This window comes from Bombus terrestris, unplaced genomic scaffold (genome assembly GCF_910591885.1).
Source record: "Bombus terrestris unplaced genomic scaffold, iyBomTerr1.2, whole genome shotgun sequence".
Classification (NCBI taxonomy): Eukaryota; Metazoa; Arthropoda; class Insecta; order Hymenoptera; family Apidae; genus Bombus; species Bombus terrestris.
This window is the reverse complement of record NW_025963552.1, coordinates 4,896,557-4,917,570: the sequence shown is the minus strand read 5'-3', so window position 1 is coordinate 4,917,570 and position 21,014 is coordinate 4,896,557. Positions and strand designations below refer to the sequence as shown.

General features: G+C 35.6%; 1 long non-coding RNA gene and 1 other non-coding gene across 2 annotated transcripts; one reads left to right on the top strand and one right to left on the bottom strand.

Moving 5' to 3' along the window:
* Positions 1-1,224: 1,224 nt before the first annotated feature.
* Positions 1,225-4,328, top strand: LOC125386988. Its single transcript, XR_007227590.1, has 2 exons — positions 1,225-3,668; positions 3,742-4,328. It is a non-coding gene; the product is annotated as an uncharacterized LOC125386988 (long non-coding RNA).
* A 643-nt stretch (positions 4,329-4,971) lies between these two features.
* LOC125387025 lies at positions 4,972-5,090 on the bottom strand. Its single transcript, XR_007227627.1, has one exon. It is a non-coding gene; the product is annotated as a 5S ribosomal RNA (ribosomal RNA).
* Between the last annotated feature and the right edge of the window lie 15,924 nt (positions 5,091-21,014).

The window sequence follows — 21,014 nt, the reverse complement described above, 5'->3', positions numbered from 1 at the left end:
GTTTCTTCAATTCTAGTGACATATTCAATATAAATATTCAATTCAAATATAGAACCTGAACTTCGTATACCTATTGAAAAGATTTTAATTCATTATATCAATGTGTTCAATTTAGAGACTGATCTTTTATCTTGTACAAATTTGCACAACACAAGATAACTTTGGAGCAAGACAAAATCATAAATACTAAATCGTATAGACCCCCGGAATGCCTTAAAGCTGAAATCGAGAACCAAATGAAAGAAATTCTAAGTAATAATATTATCGAAGAGTCAGATTCGCTTTACAATTCGCTTGTTTGTGTAGTACCTAAGAAATCAGACGCCTCAGGCAAACAGAAATGAAGAATTGTGATAGATTTCAGAAGACTAGACAAACTAACCGATCAAGACGCATATCCTTTACCAGATATCGAAGACATTCTTAGTCAGTTAAGAAACGCGAAATTCTTCTCAGCTCTAGATCTGTCATTAGGATTCCACCAAATTTCTATGAATCCCAACTCATATAAATATCAGGTCTGTAAATATGAAACCGGAATTTGCCTTTAGATGGCCCTAGCTGACAATGTAGTTATCACTAAACTGCGTCATTGATGCCAAAAGTCTTTGTTGACATCTCACAAACATTTTCGACTCAGAACAATACAAGTTTCATAGCAACAGCATAATTTGTAATATCGTTGAACATGGTTACAGTAAGCATGCTCTTGGTAAATCACAGTGCTTTGAGTGGTTTAAAAAAATTCAGAAGTGGCAATTTTGACGTGAGGAACGAAGAACGTGGAACGTGGAACGTGATCTATTATTAGCTGTTAAAACCTGGTGAAACCGTTAATACGGAGCTCTACCAACAATAAATGATCGATTTGAATCAAGCTTTGCGTGAAAAACGACCAGAATATCAATAAAGGCAACACAAAGTAATTCTGCTTCATGATAATGCACCATCACATACAGAAAAACCGGTCAAGGAAACGATCGAAGTGTTCAGTTGGGAAATACTTTCGCACGCGGCTTACTCACTAGACTTGGCTCCGTCCGATTACCATTTATTTACATCGATGGGACACGCGCTTTCTGACCAGCACTTCACATCTTACGAAAATGTACGAAAATGGCTCCATGGCTGGTTTGCCTCAAAAGAGCGACAGTTTTTTTGGCGTGGCATCCACCAATTGCCAGACAGGTGAGAAAAATGTATAGCTAGCGATGGGCAATACTTCTAATATAATATTATTAATCATTTTCATACAATAAACGTGTATTTTCTATACAAAAATTCCGGTTTCATATTTACATACCTGGTACACTGCATTCTCCACACCATAAGGCTACTTCCATTATAATCGCATGCCATTCGGACTGAAAAACGCACCCGCAACTTTTCAACGAATGATGGACACAGCATTAAGAGCGTTAGTCAATGTTAATCGTTTCGTACATCTAGACGATATTATAATTTTCGAAGATACAATTCAAAAACATAGTCAAAATTTAGCAATAGTTTTGCAAAGACTTAGAGAACTAGGACTCAAGATACAGTCTGGTAAATGCGAATTCCTCAAAGCTTGAATATTTAGGACATTTAGTAACAGTCGAAGGAGTTAAACGAAACCCGAAGAAAATCAAGCCCGTGAAAGATTTTAGGACGCCGAGGAACCCAACCAAGGTCGAATCATTTTTAGGACTGACCGGCTATTATAGAAAATTTATACGTAACTTTTCCAAGATAGCCAAACCATTGACCGACTCAATTAAGAAAGATATTAGCTTTTACTGAACGAACAAACAACAAGACAGTTTTGAATCGTTGAAACAAAAATTATATGAGGCACCGATTTTAACTTACCCAGATTTTACAAAGACCTTCACGCTAACGACCGACGCGAGTAACGAAGGACGAGAAGCTGTTCTCTCACAAGATGGACGCCCATATTGTTTTATTTCAAAAACACTCAACCCACCTGAGAAAAAATTACACGGCAAATGAAAAAGAACTTTCAGCAATCATATGGGCGATGAAAAGGCTAAGACAATATCTGTTAGGACGTAAATTCATAATTAGGAAAAACCATCAGGCTTTGAAATGGCTAAACGATTGTAAAGATCCTTAATCACGTTTAATGAGATGGAGATTAAAATTAGAAAAATACGAATACGAGATTGAATACGTAAAGGTAAAGATAACACGGTAGCCGATAGTTTATCCAGAGCTCACGCAATCACAAAAACAGACATCCATGTTATAGATCGTACAGAGCATTTCAATGAATGCAAGCAAGCGGCAAGAATTCATGGAAGACTTGATTTGAAATCAAACGACAATTCCTTTTATCAATTGACCAAAGACGAGCTAGGTGAATATAATGAAACAATTTGGCTTAGGAAAATCCATTCGATTATTCAAAATTATACCAAACTTAGAATAGGTGACAACACGTTTTCAGAATTAGAAAAAATTCAGTTGAAACTCATAAATCTTTATTTCAATGATACATAAAAAATTAATTTTTGCGTGGGAACCAATAAAAGAGTTAACAGAAGCAGAAGTAGATACAATTCTATGTGAAAATCATAATGAAATTATGATTATAGGACACTTAGGAGTGCAAAAAACATCAAAAAATTAAAGAAAAATATAAAATAGCAGATTTAGTGGAAAAGGTAGAAACTTTTATCAAAAATTGTGATGCATGTTAAAAGAAAAAACTAACGCGAATTCGACCCAAGGAAATACCAATTATTTCAGACACACCTTTGCAACCAAACGATAAAATAGCAATGGATATCATTGGACCAACGATGAAAACAAAACGAGGAAATCAATTCATACTTTTGATTCACGACGAACTGACAAAATATTTAATATTAGTACTTTTGAACACCCAACAGACAGAGTCAATTATTAACGCTATTTTGGTACACTACAGTTATATTTTCTCAGCACAAAGAACAATTTTGACGGATCAAGGACAAAACTTTGTGAGCGAACTAATGATTAAGTTTGATGAAGCTTTCAAAATCAAACAGAATAAAACCACATCTTTCCACCCTCAAGCCTACGGATCCCTAGAAAGAACGCATGCTGTAGTGAAAGATTTGATACGAACTAGTTTACGCGATAACAATAGAGAATGGGATGATGTTTTGAATTTTAATTGTTTAAGATATAATACTTCGATTCACGAAGCTATTCTTCTCGCCATTTGAATTATCTTTCGGAAGGAAAGCTAACTTGCCCTTCGTGATAGCCAAAACTATGGGTTTAAGGGCATATTCTAGTCTACAAATTCGAAAAAATCGAAAAAAATTTTTTTTATATTTCCAAAGTATCGACATTCAAGAATATGCCCTTAAAAGGATTTTTCAAAATTTCAAATATTTTATGAGTTACAGCTATTTTTACATTTGCTCCAGTCCGACCGGAACAAATGAACAGTAGACGGTAGACGTTGCCCGAGTACCTACGTATGAATATACCTCATGAAATATTTATTGTATTTTATCCCCTTTTAATGTATTTTTGATTCAATGATTCAATTTGAACTATATTTGGGTTCTGAAACCCAAAATAATAACGAATCGTTAAATTCGTTAATATGGACTTTTGCTCCGAAGCGCATCCACGCAGGAACGCAGACAATTCAAATTTTCACTTTCCTTGCAGTATGTATTTTTAATGAAGCTTTTATACCCATATTAAAAATCTTAAGTGTCATGGGAATCACGATTGGCCCAGAAACTCGTGAGGTCGCAATCAGGCGAGACGAGGTTCGTATCGAGCGCTCTGAACTCCGAGCTTCAGAGGCATCAAAGGAAGCCAGGACTGCTCGTCTCCATGAAAGAACTTCGGACAATGAGCATTTTCAAGTAGAGGAAGGTTTCTTGTAGGGAGTAGGAATCGCCGATTAAAAATATGTAAGTATGCTGTACCATTCTATGAGTAATATTGCCGGAAACTTGTCTCAAAACTTTAAACGTGTAGAGAGAGAGATTATGTTCTTATTCATAATGATCATGAGAAAAATAGGTTGGACATTGAATGGTTAGGGCCATGCAGAATTCACCAAATTAAAACTCCGTATTACGGGATTTTGATTGATAGTGTTATTAAGAAAATCCATGGTAATCGTTTGAAAACTTATTTCTCAGAACGAGATCCACCCTAAAGTAATTCTCAGTATTAGCACCATTGATCCAACCAAAAATCCTGAATTGCCTTTTGAAAAACATGAAACTATACAAAACAAAGTTCCAATGCAGCTGGTGACGCTATTGGATGTTATAAAGCAATTGAAAAAAAAGAAAAAAAAAAAAGAATCTGGCTTCAAGAATACGGAGATCCAAGTAGCAGATAAAGGAGATCAAAGATAAAGGTCATTCAAAACACCATTAAAAGACCGACAGTTCGAGTCAACATTTATACCGAGGTGCCAACTTCAAGGGGACGCGTCAGGGGAATCGTCGATTGGAATCGAAAGTTGTACGTAAAGAGTCGAAAGCGGAATTTGTTAATAAATATACTGTTAAACACCACCGAGTATTTCTTTGGCACCCTACACGCACATATAACATTATCGGAAAATATAAAAAAAGCAATATATAAGTAAGCGTGTATGCGAGAATGATACAACGTATGGTGATAATCGTTTAATGCTAAAAAGATATTTTCTTGATGTATACGACCATAGCTTATTAACACTTAGTCAACCGCGCCCGCACAGGCCAACCTATACGCTGTCCACCGTGCATTTTTCTAAGTAAGGACTAATATTCACTAATACTTGAAAAATAGAGAAGTCTACAAATTATTTAAATGGTCAATTATATTTTGCGGTAATGATTTTGTTTAACGAGTTCACATATTGTTTATACAAAACATCAAATTAAAAGTATAAAAAGATATAGTCAAAATTAAAAACTTTAAATCTGATTGTTCGATTGGCTAAGTGTTGAGAAAAGTAAAAAGAGCCAACGCCACACGGAGTTTCCAAGCGGTCACCCATCTAAGTACTAACCGTGCCCAGCGCTGCTTGACTTTCGTGATCGGACGAGAACGAGTATTTCCAACGCGGTATGAACGTTGGCTGAGGTAATCAGTTTTGTTATTTCATGTTATCGAATAGACTAAATATTTAAGAAAACATACATGTATATATGAGGATAAATGCAAACAGATATATAAAATTTTTATTAATAAAACTATTCACTTGAAAGGACACATTGATAGACCTGGCGACGCTTCGGCTCTCATGACATTGTTTATGGTTTGTCCGATATCTTAGGCCTTTTTGTCCACGATACTACATATATATGTATAGCTGTTGTGTGTGAATGAAGAAAACTATTTGTATTTCGGAATCCTCTCTATACCTTAATAATTATATTTTCCCCATTACGTAGGGCGATTAGGATCCACCCCTTAAACTTCAACACCAACAAACGCAGCCAGTAAGAACTGCAAGCATTCGACCAAGAAGAGTCTTTTTTAGTCTTGAGTCTAGTCTTATGTATAGTTTGGCTGTGATTTGAACTTCATTGTAATATTATACTTAATCATTTTCGTGAATAAAAGCCTACAAAATTATAAAAACATGGTCAAGTTAAGTTATTTCTTCTTTGTCATAAATTTTACGTGACACTGTACTAGTCAGGTGACACCGTAGAACGACTTCTTTGGTCTACATACAGTCATTGTCGGTGATAAAGCGCAAATGTCGGAAGAAGCAGAAATGATCGGAAAACTTGAATAGGGTTTAGCCGCGCTCGACAACAAAACTTTCCAACGATATCACCGAAGCGCAAGTGCCAACAGGCCTAATGAGCCATCGATATTCGTACGGTCCTTCCGTCGAATATTTGGAAGATGGCGTAGGTGGCAACGGTGACGGACGCGTAACGAACGCGTGCATGGTAAAGATATTAACGGATGACAAAAAGAAACGAAACGGATCAAGAAATCAGTTGAGTTGTAACCGAGGGGAGAGAATCGTCAGTTGGAATCGAGAGTTGTACGTAAATACATCAGACATCTGTACAGACATCTGTTGCATCGTACAGTATCTACAGAGTATCTCCGAGTATCTCACGAGTATTTATTTCGCGATTTTATTCTGCGAATTATATTTTGTATAATACTAACGACTCGCGTATATGGCTGTACAATAATTTATTATTTTAAATATATTCAACTGTTTCAACAACGAGCAATCTCGTCCTTTAAACCTCACGCACTAAATACTCACGTACTAACTGTCCTCCAAATTGACATGCAGATGTCTGTAATCGAAAGCAAGAATTGTTAATAAATATACTGTTAAACACCACCGAGTATTTCTTTGCCACCCTACACGCCCTACACCAAAATCACCTCAGGACTGACGGCCATCAATATATTTCGGCACCACAGAAGTCGACCGAAGAGTTAAGAGTCGTCAATTGAAAGTTGTTATATCACACTCTGTCCTAACATTCTTAACCGTCACTCTGTTGAATTCATATAATACCAGGTATGTAAATATGAAAGCGGAATTTTTGTATAGAAAATACACGTTTATTGTATGAAAATTATTAAAAATATTTTATTCGAAGTATTGCCCATCGCTAGCTGTATATTTTTCCCACCTGTCTGGCAATTGGTGGATGCCACGCCAAAAAAACTGTCGCTCTTTTGAGGCAAACCAGTCATCGAGCCATTTTCGTACATTTTCGTAAGAAGTGAAGTGCTGGTCAGAAAGCGCGTGTCCCATCGATGCGAATAAATAGTAATCGGACGGAGCCAAGTCTGACGAGTAAGCCGCGTGCGAACGTATTTCCCAACTGAACGCTTCGATCGTTTCCTTGACCGGTTTTGCTGTATGTGATGGTACATTATCATGAAGCAAAATTACTTTGTGTTGCCTTTTTTGATATTCTGGTCGTTTTTTTACGCAAAGCTTGATTCAAATCGATCATTTGTTGTCGGTAGCGCTCAGTATTAACAGTTTCACCAGGTTTTAACAGCTAATAATAGATCACGTTCCACGTTCCACGTTCTCCGTTCCTCACGTCAAAATTGCCACTTCTGAATTTTTTAAACTACTCAAAGCACTGTGATTTACCAAGAGTATGCTCACCGTAACCATGTTCAACGCTATTACAAATTATGCTGTTGCTATGAAACTTGTATTGTTCTGAGTCGAAGATGTTTGTGAGATGTCAACAAAGACTTTCGGCATCAATGACGCAGTTTAGTGATAACTACATTATCAGCTAGGGCCATCTATAGGCAAATTCCGGTTTCATACTTACAGACCTGATAAACTCTGTCACCATATCTAAAGTCTGAATTTTTCTTACCTTGCTCGTGAAACGTTTAAACCTAAGTGAAATCATTCGAACGACACGAAGAAACGATCAGTGATTTCTTAATTTCACTACTCCCCGTGCCGTCAACGTAACACAAGTACTCTAATCCAGAAACAGCAGTCATATTACTACCAGAGCGTATTGAAAAAATAAATAAATAACTGTAAGATAAAAGCAAACCCCAGTCAATTTAATCAAATTACATTTACACTTGGAAAACGGAAATCACCTAATATTCAATTGAATGGCACACACATAACACAAACAAAGCAAATTGAATACTAAGACTCCACTTAGACTCATAACTTACACGAAAGCCACTGTATTTTCGAGCTTTCGCGGGAAGACGCGGTCGCGAGAAAACGCGTCAACGGGAGTCATAAATTCCCGTTACGATTGTAATAATCGACACCAGGAATACATCGATCCCCTTATCTCGGTTGGGATAATAGGGGTGAATGGTGTAGTATAACACTGCGATTAACAGGGTTATAAAATTTATATTTCCAACATATCATTCATCTTCATTCAATCGATTAATTCTAAAATACTATACTCATTAATCACTATTTCACTAAATCTAAATTAAACTCAATTTAAGACAATTATCTATATAATCTATTCCCCCCAAAATAGATTAATATCCAATACTCAAATATGACATCCAATTCAAATTTAATAAAGTCCAATTTTTTATTTTCTGTATAGCTAACAAAAATCAATGATATTTCTACATATACTATATTCTCTCAAATTTAAAAATTCAACTTTTTATTATTTTCTATACTACTAATTTCAAATAAATAACATTTATATACATATTCCATTTATTTACATCCTTAAAAATTCAATTTTTATTATTTTCTATATTACTAATTCAAAATAAACGATATTTGTATACATATCACATTCATCTTCATCCAATCGATTCTAAAATCCTATACTCATTAACTACAATAATTCGATTTTTTAATTTTCTATATTACTAATTTAAAATCAATAATATTTACAATCTTTTATTAATTTATAATTATTAATAAATTGAATTGAATTTATATATATACAAAATTTATTTATATAAAAAAATTTTTTAATTAAAAATTAATAATATGTTTATATTTAAATAATTTAAATAAAAATATATTTAAATTAATTTTAATTTATAATTAAATTATTTAAATAAATATATTATATACTAATTATTGACTATAAAATTTCCATTTTTTTAAAATGGAAATTTTATTAATTTATAATTATTAAGAAATTTAATTGAATTTATATGTTCTATATACAAAAAGTTACTGGATGAAGCTTTGGTTAATTATAACGAACTGGGAATAACAATTTATATTTAAAATATAAATTACATAATTTATTATACAAAAAATATCAACAATATTTAAGTTAATAGTTTTGTCAAATGTTACGATAAAACAAATCGTAGTCACTGTAAAAATAAACATTCGAAATTATCGGCGACGATCTATAAATCTTTTGACTATAGCTCAAAATCAACGTTCCTCCGGTATAGAATGTGACTAACAAAATAATGTCACACTCAGATGTGAAAGACAGTTTCCTATTCTGTTTGCTACAAGATAGGTTAAATTTAGATCTTTTCTTATCGATAATATAAATCTTCATCTATTCTTACAACATACTTGCTAATTTTGACATATAGATTACGCACTATACATAAACAATATTTACATGTAATATTTCGGTACATGAAACATTGTTTTCCACACAACTGTTTTTTTGCTTGCACTCTTCGATTGTAAAAATAGATACTATAAGAACTTATTTTATATTGTATATAGCAGTACTATTCAAATCTAATGTCAATTAATTTTTAATTGAATATTCTAATATGAATAAGAACCTTTGTAAATAAAACACATTTTTATCTCCAGTTCAAGTATATGTTTTTTGAATTAAAATTAATCGACAAAACAAGTAAAAGCTATATTTATTCTAATTAGAATATTCGAATTTTTTATATATGCTACTATTTCTTTTTTCTAATCGAATATATATTTTTTTACCCTCGAGTAGGTAGCAATGAATCTGGTTTTATTCGAAGACGCTATGTACCAGGTTTGTAAAATAAGTCGCATTCTGGAGTCACCAAGCGGAAACGCATTGCTTGTTGGTGTTGGAGGAAGCGGAAAGCAATCTCTTTCTAGCCTTGCGTCTTTCATCGCAGGCTTAGAGGTACTTCGGCAATAATTATTTGTAAAGTTCTCAAACACCATGCAATTGTAACTAATCCTTATCTTTAAGAAGAGTTGAGTATCTGTGCGAATTTTCCATAAATATCACCACCTTTTCAGACGCGAAAACTGCGACACTTACCTATTATGAAAGAAATGTAAAAAATGAGCAATTAACAAAGTAATAGAACAATAAAGGTAATTATACGCCTAGAAAATTTCAACGAGCTAAAAATATATTATCAAGATCAAAATTCTAAACAACGTTTTTCTATACACAAAATCACCTATACACAAAACTAGCTCCTATCGCCTAATTAGTCTTCTACCTACTTTGTCAAAACTATCCGACAAGATGCTAACGAATCGACTCCTTCCACTCCTAGAGGATCTGAAAACACTGCCAGATCATCAATTCGGTTTTCGGAAGCAGCATTCCACAATAGAGCAAATCCACCGAATAACACATCAGTCAAACCCTCGAAAAGAAAAAATACTTCTCAGCGGTATTCCTTGATATTCAATAGGCATTGGACAAAGTATGGCATGAAGGGCTTCTTTACAAACTTAAGAAAATCCTACCACACACCACTACAGCTCTGCCCGAGCAGCCGAGCTAAACGAACGTGTGAAACAGAGCTCCAGTGAAAGTGCGGCAAGAGGGAAGAGAAAGCGGCAAAGTAAACGCCCCGACAAAACGTGGAATCATGTAAATTCCACCGATAAAAATAACTAATAAAGGAGAAACATACTTTATAAATAGAGCTACAGGCTCTACAGAGGCAGAAAAAAAGACGTCAACATGGAAATATCACAAGCCAATGACGTGAACAAGGAACCAACACACCACGAAGAAAGCTAGACGGTGGAAACTTCCAGCAAAAAACCCAAAGTAACCCCGTTCGCAAGCGGGAGGAAAACCGAAATATCAGAAAAAAACAATGGCTGCAGGATATCAATCTGCATAATTCATTTAGCGCACTGCCAGAAGAGACAGCAACGGACTCAACGGAAAGTCCGACAACCCGCATCGCTAAACCACTATCAATATACATAGATGCGAAAATAATAGACCCCCTCATTGAACTGCTAAACAACACGGCAGGGAAAAAAAAACTACACCATTAAACAAACAAAAATAGATCAGGTGAAAGTTCAAACCAACACCCCAGACACATTCAGAAAAGTGGCAAGATCACTACAGGATAAAAATGCAGGGTATCACACCTACCAGCTCAAAACCGACAAAAGCTAAAAAGCAGTAATCAGGGGATTACACTCAAAAACAAACACCGACAACATAAGCGAAGAGCTAACAAAAATCGGACACCAGGTAAGGTCAATAAGCAACATAAACAAGTATGATACCAAACAACCATTACCGCTGGGATCAGTCATGATGATCCGAAATTGACTGGCATCAGTCAAAATAACTGATTCCACAATTTTATAAATATGTCAATCCTCGTTTAGAAATCGTGGTCCCAGATGAATTAATTATACCGAAAATGCACTGCATATAACATGAACTCTTTTTGTAAGAATGTAATAAATCAATGAATATAAAAATATTCTATTGTTGCGTATTTTCTAAAGACCAGACATTTTGACTAGTTTTGGTAGAAATAACTTTATCGTAACTGTCGATAGTTTTAATATTAGTCAAGACCGTGCGAGTGAAAATTGTACCATACTCAGGTTAATGTTTAGCAGGCTAATGTTTGGAAAGTCGATAACCGGCGTTTAACGAATGGCATTTAAACAACCTGTTTACATTTGCATGTGCAATACTATGTCAAATAAAGAGGATGGAATTCCATTCGCTATCATTTGTTTCACATTATTGATATCATGGCCGTTTAGACAGCCTATAGATTACAAGAAATAGACCTACACTACTTTCAGAATAAATCATTATTAATTTTAGTAATTTTAAAACATAAATTTAAAAAACTTTTCTTAATCTAAATTTTTTATAATTGTTTGATTTCAAATTAAAAAAAATTTTCTTAATCTAAATTTTTTATAATTTTTTAATTTGAAATTTAAAAAAATTTTAAATTTAAATTATAAATTCTTTATAAATAAGAAAAATCACACTAAAGTATATGTAAATTTGTCGTTTCCCTAATTTTTCTCAAAAATGAACTTACACCACTTTCAAAATAAACGGTTCATAGTCGCTTCATAATCGCATTCGATTATTACTTATGAATAAACTTAATCTGTCTTCCTCATATTATTCTATTTCCATCTATTAAGTTAATCATTGTGATACTTCCTGATTGCAGGAATTAAAAGACCTTCCACAAAAATACAAGCCATCAGCTTCTTTGTTCATGTCACACGTGCATACTAGTGTTAATGATATATCTTCGCTTTATTTACAAAACGAGAGAAGATACAACTATACGACTCCAAAAACGTTCTTGGAGCAAATTTCTTTGTATTCGAAATATCACTAATTAAATTAAATATATAAAATAACGAATGATAGAAATATATAAAATTCTTAAAAATTTAAACTATCAAATATTTTAGTTATAACTGGTGTTGTAGACTTCCTAACCAGATCATAGAGTCTTAACTATGAAAGATGAATAATAAATAAATAAATAGATTAATCACAAATAGTTTACTTCTTAATGTAAATATATTTTGGCAATAAGTATGTGATTGTGAAAATCCAAAATTTTTAAAAACCTTTAGATTCCAACAAAATTAAAAATTTCTGTCGAAGTCCAAAAAAGAATTCCTTAACTGTTCGATAATTGATAATTGTTCTATTACTGTTTACGTGTGCGTAAATTCATTTTTTAATATGAAGACCAAGATTATGATGCATTAATTGTCATTTAAACAAACAATATTGAAAGCTTCAATATGTTATTTAAATTTTCGACGTTTAATGTTTAAAATATTCGGGCTTTTAAGAAATAGCAAATATTTCAGCAGAGAAATAACAATACGATAATGACCAGATTCGTCAGACTCGCACATAAATGCATAGATGAATTCAAGAAATTAATTGAGACTGACGTGTATCTTCAAGTGGTCTATTATTTAAATTTATCTTGCTCTTGTTCCAGATTATTACATCTCAGTTAGATTTATTAAATTATTTAGTATCATTAAGCGCCTTGTTCCCTCTTTTTTTTTTTTTTATTTACTAGTATTTTACAATCAATTCTCGCATTGAGAATTTTGAGTAATTTTCTCTGGCGTGGCGCAGTGACATGGGCAATTATTTATAATAGGTTAATACTTATTATAGATACGTATAATTTGCAAATAATTATTATAAATGAGTAAATATTACGTATTATAAATATCTAGTTGAATCTTGTGCCTAGGTCTAACGGGTAGTGTTTTTTTAGCTTGCGGATCTGGTCCGACATATTAAGTAATTTAGTAATTAGGGGGTTTCGATGTTTGTTGACTCTCGCTATATCTATTGCTATATTTTGTTATTTCTTCCTTGACTGTGGATATCTTGAGGTCACGATGTATTGCTTCATTGGCAACATACCAGGGTGCATATATTAAGGAACCTAACCTCTCATTTTAAGCAAATTACAATACTAAAGCTTTCTCAAAAAATAATGTCTTACACCTGACCAGCCTTAAACAAATCGTTAATTATTTACCTTGTCAAATTATATTTGAGGTATTAATAATTTCGTTATGTATATCGCTTTTTTATTTGCAAATGTTAATATACGCAAATACATCTATCCAAAATAGAATCCAAGATATTTTGAACTTTAATAATTTCATTATTTATCATATATTCAACGACAAGGGACATAGCAAACTTCACAAAGCTTGATCCACTATTTATATTAAATATTTAATTGATTTAGTAAATTTACACAAGGATATATGAACGTTAATCGATAGGTAAGCGAATTAAAAATGGTGTTAGCAGCCCAAGAAATCGAATTGAAAAAGAAGAATGAAATTGCAGATAAAATTCTTGCCGAAGTCCGAACAGAGAATACTAAAGCCGAAGGAGTATTGGTACTGTTTCGCTTCTTAAATCCGATCAAATGTCCAAAATTATTTTTATTTGCTTTTTGATAATAAGTATTATTTAAGAAATTATTAGTGTAATTCTTAGAAAACTATTAACATTTATATTTTTATGCACATACTAATTGTTACGTCGCGTGAAAAGGTCCGCGCGACGTCCTTCTGACCGTCTGACCGTTAAGGCCCAAGCATCGTTAGAGAAACCCTCAATAAACCTAAGGCCCCACCATAAACCGAGTCTCATTAGTTGGCAGGAAGCTTTAATACTGCAAGTATTTCGGTTTATGACTGGTACTTAAAAGGTCCTTCGGTCTATTGTACATTTTCTGCCAAATTACGGACAAAGGAAGTAGTTACCTAATGGGAAAAACGAAATAATTGCCTAACGGAAAAGCTGCTTTTTCCCATAAATAATGTCGCCCGTGAATCACGTTGGTAAAAGGCTTCTTCCTCTCATCTTCCTTCCCAACATCGGTCATAACTAATCGGCATCGCGAATCATTGCCCTCACTTTCCTAACTAAAAATGTAAGCAACGAATCCGCATTCTTCGTTCAAAGGGCACACCCATACCGAAATTTTCTCCATAATCACATCAGACCGAACTTCAGAGTATTCCTTCGGCTCTCACGGTGCCTAGAGTTCCTACAGTTCCTTCATCTCTCAGACTGTTCCTACTGCTCCGACTGCTCCTACTTCTACCGCTTCTACGCCATCAGGAGAGTCACTATATTGGTTCTCATAACCAACGAACAGTCAAGGTCAACATATATACGGATTCTCTCATCTAAGAATAATCCTTCTCTTCGTTACCTGTATCTTGATCAACGGCGTTACTACTTTGTGTGATTGTATAAAGTGTTGGAAATACATAATTTATAATTCTGTGAATCACAGTGTTATACTAACTGGATCACCCGTATTATCTTAACCGAAATTAGGGGATCGAACTATTCGTGGTGTCGATTATTATAATCGTAACGGGAATTTACGACTCCCGTTGACGCGTATTCTAACGACCGCGTCTCCCCGCGATAGCTCGAAAATACAGTGGTAACTTGTGCAAAGTTGTTCGATGTTGCCGGAGATCATCCAAAGTGAAACACGAACGAAAAGTAGACAAAACGTTTTACTACATTATAGATTTTAATGGCAAAATGGAAAGCACTCTAAAGAAAAATGGACCTCTGCTCAATACATATCCTATGGTAAAGAAAATTTTGATAAAATCCAGACGTGTCTGATCAAAATTAGGGCGAGAGAGGGACTAGCCATATTTATCAGATCGACGGTTGTATTGCGTTTCAATTGCGGCACGGTAAGTTAACGAGAATTGAATTTTAACGGAAGAGATCCAAAGTATGAGTGCCGGCCCATTCCATGCAAGTTTCCTGATAACGTGACACACGACACGGGTATGATATCAACGGCGTGCTCTAACGTGCCTCTGTTATCCTGTCGTCCTTCAGTCACGCTATTTTCGGAAATTCGTGTGCCCTATTTCCCGTTTGGCATGCAAGTTGCGGAATCAGAAATACGCCGGTCTCAGCGAGCACACGTTGCCTTTGTCACGACCAGCATACTTCAAATCCGATGGACCGATGATGGGGATAAAGATGTGGCGGCCTTGGCGACAATGTATATCGCCGAAGTGCCTAATGAGTCATCGATATCCCAACGGTCCTTCCACCAAATGTTCTAGAAGCGTGGCAACGGTCACGTACGCCTACAGGGTAGTGGGGATATTGAGGGATGACAAACAAAGAAGAAACAGATCCCACCGAAAGTCAAATTGTAAGAACTTCAATCTTGGAAAGTCACGGCTGGAGCTCAGAACCAAATCGCAGTCAGTGTAAACTCAGAGTACAAGAAATAAACTCTCTTGTTTTTTTGTTACCTTTAATTTTTCTTCTCGTTCGAGCTACCCCCTTTTTATTTTACGTGACAATATAGATGCCGTACAACTATAGGCAGAATTTACTATGTGCTGTCGATAGTTTCTTGCGAATATCGCGGTAACTAAGCGATACCGCTTAGTCGGTTATGTGTATTTAGGACAAGGAAAACATTGTTCAGAATCGTGCTTTCTCTCCGCTCACAACATATTTAAAAATCACCGAAGTCGCAGAGGTCGAGTACTATCTGTACATTTACCAGCGTTACCAAGTACTATGCTTCACTGGAAAAAGGACTAACAGGATGGCTCAGGGGCAAGGGAGGTACTGCTCTATATTGTTTACGCATTCCTTATATACGTACAGCTACTTAGGAATTTGCTAAATCCTGAAATTTTGATTCCTCTGAGAATTACTTTTCCCCGGGGTAATGTCTGCATATCCGGACAACGATTGGATCTGCACGTAGCCATATATCCGAAGAGGCGACTGTTTAAGGATAGAACCAAATTACTCGACTGCTATTCACTCTGTCGTGTTCTACGTACGTTACCATGCGCGTATTAAAGGTAAGTGCGAATGAGATAGAATAGCTAAAGTGCAATAAGATACTATATAAGATAGGGTTCCAGTCACGTATTACGCATTTCTTCAATTTAGTTAGAAACTGTTGGTGAAATGTAGCCATGCTTTAATATCATTTTGATCGCACGAATCTCAATAATCTGACTAGGGTCATTTCGTAATAGAATATATATGTCGGAGATGAAAGGACATGGGGGCCTTCCTTTTGGGATGTTTGGGAAGGTCCCCATACTTTAGTCCCGACTTTCTATTATAGCTGTACTTAAATAATGAAACTTAGAAGTGGTTGTTTATGATTTAATCCGAGTATGGGCGCCCGAGATTTGTGACAGTGGGCTTGGGCTCGAAGTGACATAACGGGTCGCTGAACGTAGCCACGGTCACGAGATGGACGTGTACCTAACAGAGGTATAAAGTAATTATATAGCTCTCCTTAAAACGAAATAGTTGTAGCGGCATTCGACAGTAAAGTTTCCAACGGGTTCTGTCTTGTGGCTTGCCATACGCAGACCCTATTCCTCGGGAAAAATGATTACCAGATATCGATACATCTCCACAGTACATGTTCAGTTAGCCTGAGGATCCGTTATAAATCTTAGGATTTAGTTAACTAAGGTCTTTCAAACGGACAAACAGTCTTTATCCTAACAGTCCCTAAATCTACTACGTGAAGATACGGGATATCTGCATTTTTCACGAACGATGCTTCCCGCTAGCAAATTTCTTTCAAGGCGGTTAGCATCCTTCTTCAGCCACCGATATAGAAATTAACCAATTAACAGCAACGTCCACTTCCCTCACTTTCCGAACGAAGCCGGAAGCCCCGTAGGCATACGTGATCGTTGCCACGCTTCTAGAACATTCGGTGGAAGGACCGTTGGGATATAGATGACTCATTAGGCACTTCGGCGATATACATCGTCGCCAAGGCTGCCACATCTTTATCTCCATCATCGGTCCATCGGATTTGAAGTATGCCGGTCGTGACAATAACAACGTCTTTACGATCAATGAATATTTCACGTTATTAATAAAGAGTCCGACTTAGACTTTAGAAAGTACATTTGGTATCCCGTTGACCGCGGATTCGTTATTGAACCTAAGACCATTGTCATTAGGATATCGAGTATCTAATTACCACGGTTACTTGTCAAATTAGACAAGATTAATTTTTTGGTGATATCCTTTGCTGTCAATGAATCAACGTGTTCATTGTGATGTAATTGTATTGTAATATAACACTGCTAAATTCATCATCTGCATCAACATATATATACCTGTACTTATACTTACTTCAATATATATTTCTATTAGAAATTTATCCACGTGTTCCTCTATCAGGCAACCTCAATAGTCCAGATGCACTTTTTCTGATGACAATATTATGATATCTACGTTAAACAGAAGATTTCATTACATTATCAGTCAGCCTTAATATTTTATATTTGTATTCTATTTGTATTCTTCTTTGTTGTAACATTGTAAACTATTAAAACCTTTTTTTTCTGTAATTTCCAGAAGAAACTGAATGCCAAATTTGAGTCCTTTTCTAATTGTAGTGGCACAAGAAACCATTTAATCCGAATAATCTATACTACACTTTATTGTATGCAAGAACAGCTAGTGGTTTCAATTTTCCAAATGACTATTGGCTTGTAAAAGCAGCATGAATGTCACGAACATTTCTTGTACTTGGTACCGCGATAGGAGTGTGCTTTGTTGATAAATCTCAAGAATCTCTCCATTTGAGTACGACAGTGCCATTCTTTAATACATATATCTCTCCTGTTTTTAAACAAATCAGTGGATAGTGTACCTCACAGATTGATAGAAGCAATAAAAAATAAGGGAAAATCCACTAAATATTAAATAAAAGGATAACAAAGTTAACATTGAATTTATATTGTTTCACAGCCAGAAACACAATTTTAAAAGAAAATTTCATTTTTTCCAGAGTTCGAAAGAAGACAATTTTTGTTTGTTCTATCTTCAGTTTTGTTTTATATTATAATATATTATACAAACGATTCTTCCAATTTTTGTTTTAGTATCATGAAAAATCTGAAAAATAGGGTTGGGTTTATAATTATTCGCAGCAGTGTATGTGGTAGCTAATACAAGTGTAAAAAGATGTATAAAGGCAAGAAAAATGTAACTAGCAGGAGAATTTGCAAACGTGTCAACAAGTATCCAAGAATCAGAGTTATTTTGTTATGAAACATATGGACGCACGACAACTCACTTATTATTAGCTTCTTTATGTTTTGAAATATTAATTTATACTTAAATATAAAAAAATATACAAAAATATCTAGATGTATGCAAAAATATGCAGAAATGTGCGAAACTAGATCTACGTTACGTACGCTTTGAATATATTTTATATGTGTTTTTCATTCTTGAATACATAAAAAATTTACTCAATCTGGTCACGCGGAATCGTTGTGTTACGACCGTTCGCGGAGAAACGCGGTCGTGAGAAACACGCGTCAGCGAGAGGCGTAAATTCTCGCTACGATTCTAATAATCGACGCCGCGAATTAGTCGCTCCTCTGTTTTCTTTAAGATAACAGAGGTAAATTCAATGAATTTAACACTGTATTAACAGGTTAATATAGCTTGTATATTTAATAACAATTTAATAACAATGAAGCGTCACAAATTATTTAGTGATAAATACAGTTAATGTGTTACAGAAGTTCGACTCGACTTTGTGATATCTCTCGATATGTTCGTTAGACTTGGCGACTTTATTTATCAGACCTCTCGATGTATACTATCAGAATCTTCAAATGAGACTTATTGCCCTTCGATCATTTCTTTGTCTTCTCGGGGAGACGACCCCCACTACGCTCGGGTCACGTCACCGTTCGCGTCTATGATCACGTATGCCATCTTCTTTGTGCGGATGAAATAACGGATCGAAATCGATGTTTCTGGAACCCGCTGCTTGGTGACAACTATGCGCTTGTCGCAGGAGAAATTCGACTACCTATGCGATAAGACAGCCAAATTCCAAGCGCCTTACCATGAGTGATCACCGAGGTAGCGTCCGGTCACTTTGCCCGCTCCCAAAGACATTAACAAGTGCACCCAAGGTCTTTTCCCACTCCCACGAATAAAAGAATATAAATACTACCCCCAAAATCGTCCAAGTCAGTCTTAATCAGTCCGAAACAGCCCGAATTACTATACAAATTGAGTGAAAATAAAAGAACGTGACATTTTAATCACTTGTTAAATATTTTTTACGCGACACACTCGTCAATACATTGTATGTTTTCCGTCGGGCAGGTAAGGCGATCTGCCCGCGACACTGTAGGACCGCGAGCGACGGTTAGAATTACGATTTATACCACGCCTCGTGGCATAACACGTTGAATTTATTATTATGTACAGTCCAATGCGGACTCATGATTAGGGTTGCGGGCGTGTAACGAATCTTCATTTGGATTAGACATTGTTGTTATGCAATAGAAAAGATATTTACTAGTATAAATATGATTATTATAGAATTTGACAAGTAGCCAAAGTCAAAGACAAACTTGTCGCACGAAGCGCCAAAAATTACCGAACTATCGGTTTTGTTCACGTAACACGAACCAACTCGTTTTCTACCTTTCTTCCGTTAGTATCTAGAGGCATTTTCTTTGCCGGGACAATTTTGCATCGGATATCTCGAGATTTAAAAATGCTCACTCTGAAGAATCTATAATACGTTGAAGTTTGGAGCAACTTTGTCGGTAAAGCGGCGATTAACAGATATACAGACCGATATAGATATAACGATACAGACCGCCAGTTTGCCGTTTTAATTGCTTTCTCGATAAAGCGAATTAAATTCCTCGAGCATAGCGTACGGTAGAGTACTTCGATAATCGCGTGCATCGTGCTCTAAAAGGAGTTGCACGGCTTCCGTATCGCTGAATATAAGGTTGCGGCTAACCAAGCCAAAGCCCCCTATGAAACGTCCAACATATGTGCGGTGAAGGAAAATTACGTTACACGGAGCTATCGCGTAGTTATCTGCCCCGATGACAGCATATAAGACATTCTTGTTAAGGTATAGAGAGGATTCGGAAATACAAACAGTTTGCTGTATTTCACACACAGCAGCTATACATATATATGTAGTATCTTAAATGGGTCTTAGAGGAAGGACAAGTAATGATGTTTTGGTTTAACAAATGATATTCAAAACAATGAACTGATTACAATATTGTCGCACGTTTTATTATCATACTTGCCTCTCGACTTCCCGATTCACACTATCCGGCTCTGCACTTGCTCACCCTCGCTTCTCAACTCACACTGCACGATTTCCCAACTAACCAATACCCCATGGGCTAGCATCTCTTTGTCTTTTCTTAGCCCCACCACGCATGTGTTCCGCGAAAGCCCGTGGCCAGGGTCACGTAGGCCTTTTCTACGAAACTATTTACTTGAGGGACCGACGACACATTGATGCCCCCGACGACGCCTCGGCTCTCGCCACATTGTTTATGGTTCGACCGATATCTTAGGCCTTTTGTCCACGGTACTACATATATTACACTGTGAAGACCTCGACAACCATCTTGCACGTACTCTTGTTGTCAACCGACTCCTCTAGATTGGGGTTAGGTTGGGGTTAGATAGAAACTCGAAACTGAAATAACAGAACTTGAAACGTTCTTTCTACGATCGTCTCGATGCCAATAGAAACAGCCTCGGCGATGGCAATTAAATCGGACCGAGGCGTAAACTTGCAGTAGGCTTTTATTCACGAAACTGATTAAGTATAATATTACAGTGAAGTTCAAATCACGGCCAAACTGTACACAAGACTAGACTCAAGACTAAAAAAGACTCTTCTTGGTCGCATGCTTGCAGTTTTTACTGGTTGTGATTGTTGGTGTTGTTAATCGCCCTACGTAAAGGGGAAAATGTAATTGTTAAGGT